Below are 3,092 nucleotides of genomic sequence, written 5' to 3'. Positions count from 1 at the left end.
GATCCCAGAGTGCCTGCTTGGGATCCCGCCAGGTTCACCAGGGAAAATGGTACCGGGTATTTTTTACATTGTTCCTGATGGCTGGGCACTTCCTGAGCCTTTCCAGTGTTGTGGGGAAGGGGAGTGAGAGGAAAACAGAACCTTTTTTTATTTTCCTTCCTTTTGCAATTTCTCTGCGATCACAAAAAGCCATATTGCAGCAAATTTTCCTGCCTCCGTTCACACGGGTATTTTGCAAGGGCACAGGAATTCCTCTATGAGGGACGTGGGGTCTTCTGATGCCCCACAGCCAGCGCCATACCTCCCCCGGCTCACCAAGCTGTGGACTTACCAGCTTCCTGCACTCAGGAGCTTGGGGTGCAGCATCGGGCCCCACATCCCACCCACTGCCCCGGCCTCTGGTGGCAGAGGCAGGGAGCAGAAGCGAAGGCTAGCGCAGAGACCACATCCACAGGACCTTTTGCAGGGGCAGAGGTGGGAATGCAGAGAGGCAGTGGAGAGGCTGCATCACAGGGCCATGACTTGCCAGCCCTGGAGCATCAGGAAAAGCTGCCATCCCTGCAGAGACAGGGAACAGGATAGTGCTGAGAACTATAATAACCCACCAGACACCACTTGCAGCTGCTGTAACTTCACATCTACTGACTCTGCGCTGATTTACCCGGCTAAGGAGAGAGGTCTAAAAATGTGAAGGGAAACAGAAATTGCAAAGTTTTGTGCTCTCTATTCATGACCAGGTCATTAAAGGAGTTGCAGAGCTCAGCAGGTACCCAAGGGGACTTTCTGTGTGATATGAAGATGAAAAATCTTTCAGTTCATCCCTTCTGGTAAAACAGAGGCTTTGCCTAACCTGGATGGTTCCAGGGCCTCAGTGGGAGTGCAGCCCTATCCTCGGTGCAGGCAGGATGCAGCACGGATGCTCTTGCTCATGGGAAGGTGTGTGTGGCCTCATTGTTTCCCTCTCACCTCGTCGCAGTTTGCCAGCGAGGGAAAGCCAGTGACCCCTAGGGTGTTGCAGTAGGGGCTGGGCTGGGAACAGGCCTTCATCTTGCCCTGAGTGTGATCACAGCCCTGAGCCAAGCAAGGGGACCTGGCTCCAAGCATCCACCACTCCCTAATTCCTCCCTGGTTCAGCTTTCAGTTGCTTTCCCTTAGTAAGGACATTCTTTTTCTCTTTACCAACTGCAAAGCTGGGGAAACCTAATGCCAGTATTAAGAAAAATACTTTTCAAATTATCCTTTAGTTCCAACAGCTTAATGTCCTTACACATGCTTAGTGTGGAGTTTCAGCCTCATCTGCCTGCAGCAGGACAGCCCGCCCTGGTTGGGAGCAGCAGGACCCCTTTCATGTCAACATGCCGGTCCCCTGGCCAGCTGCAGGGAGGAGAGGCCACCTGGAACATCGAGCCCTGCCATGAGGAGGCTCCCAAGAAGGGCTGAGCGTGAATAGCTGATTAGGTTTTTAAGGTTGTATCCACCCATGCTGGAAAAGATGCAATGAGTGGAGCAGTCCTTCTTTCACCTTGAGTGGTGCTAAAGCTTTCTGCAGCCTCAGTGCTCTCATCTTGGCTCTGAGAGCAGGACTTGGTGCCCATGATTTCAGCATGGGTATGGCCGTGCTTTGTGCTCCGTGTGTGTACAGCACCAGGTGCAGGAAAGGACCAACCCGTGGTACAAGCCTGGGGATTTCTTGCTTGCCTGGCTGGAGGCTCTGCCATCATCCTCTCAAGCTGGAAATGTGAGTTTTATGCCACAGGAGCCTGTGGACAGCAGAGTGGTTGAGGCAATGACATTCAGGGGGTCTATGCAGGCGCGGATGGTCCTTTCAGAGAGTTACAGGACAGGCAGAAGCAAGGCTGCAAGGTGGTCTGCTGCTGAGCCCTTCCTACCTCCCCGTGCCACTGGAGCCCGGATGAAAGCAGCCGTAAACCAGTGGGGATGGCTGGCAGTTTGTCAGGTGCTTTTCCAGTTGCACTGGTTAGAATCTGCACCCCAAACCTGCCCTGCCCTGCCTGTGCAGCCCCTCTGCGTCACATGGCCATCCAGGCTGCCTTACCTGGGCTTTTCTGGGTGAGGGAATGCGTCACCCCAAAGCAGGGCTGCCCTCTGCCTCCTCTCCGCTCCCCTTCCTGCCCGCTCCTGCTCCACAAATAAACAGGGAGGTGCTGACAGCTGCCAGGTTTGGTCAGAAGACTTTTGACAGAAAATTGAAGCCCCCACTCTGAGGAGGGTGAGCTGGGAGGGCTGTGTGCTTGCAGGGCAGCCAAGGGTGCGTCCAGGCTGAGAAGGCTGCATTTTGAAAGCAAATCCAAATACCAGCCTGCTGCTCACCTGAGCAGGGAGAGCTGTGAAAGCCCAGCCCAAAATTTAATTTCCTTTTCTCTCCTTTTTTTTTCCCCCTGAAGTAACTCATACATAACATCTGGCATTCATCTTTTCTTTCCTTCACATGCACGGCAGAAACCCTGGTGTGAGTCATGTCCATTTAAATATGGAAGCACATCATAAAACCTAATGGAGAGTCCAAAAGGTGAGCTTTTATGTGGTTAAAACTCATAGAGAGGTCAAGATTGTTTGGTTTAAACATGGGGGGTCATTCTGCTCATGAAGGTGGTCCTCTAAACCTTTAGAAAGGCTTGTTTGCTCAGCGCGAGAGCTCAGCTCAGCGCCCCACAGTTTTACTGTCTGGCTCTCGGCACTGTGACTGCTGCAGGGAAAGGCTGCATCACCGCAGCACTCCCCGTCACCGGTGGAGGGGAAACACAGGGCGTGGGTTGCATCCCGCAGCCCTGGGGAGCCCACAGCCTCGTGTAGGGGTCCCCAGCCACCAGCAGAAGTGAGAATTGGGGCTGTGAGGACAAAGGGGTTTTGATGGACGGGCACTGCCTGTCCCGCAAGACCGGGGAGCTTTGCGTTTGCCGATCGCCTGTAAAACCTGACATGTTTTATAGGACAGGGAAGAGGAGGAGTGTTAACAATTCATTTCTCCCTGTTAAATTCCGCTTTTGTTTTATTGACTCTGAAATAATTTTTGGTGACCATTTATTACTATTTTATTGGCTAGTTTATTATGACTAAGCAGATGATAAAGC

At 52.6% G+C, this 3,092-nt stretch overlaps 1 protein-coding gene across 1 annotated transcript in view; it reads left to right on the top strand.

Annotated features, from left to right (window-relative positions):
* The window catches only part of TBX1 (T-box transcription factor 1), a 153,160-nt gene that overhangs the window by 127,136 nt on the left and 22,932 nt on the right, over window positions 1-3,092 (top strand). The gene's annotated exons all lie outside the window — the stretch shown is intronic.

The sequence above is a fragment of the Falco punctatus genome (assembly GCF_963210335.1).
Source record: "Falco punctatus genome assembly, chromosome: 1".
Lineage (NCBI taxonomy): Eukaryota > Metazoa > Chordata > Aves > Falconiformes > Falconidae > Falco > Falco punctatus.
The sequence above is the reverse complement of the archived record's forward strand: the minus strand, read 5'-3'. Positions and strand labels throughout refer to the sequence as shown.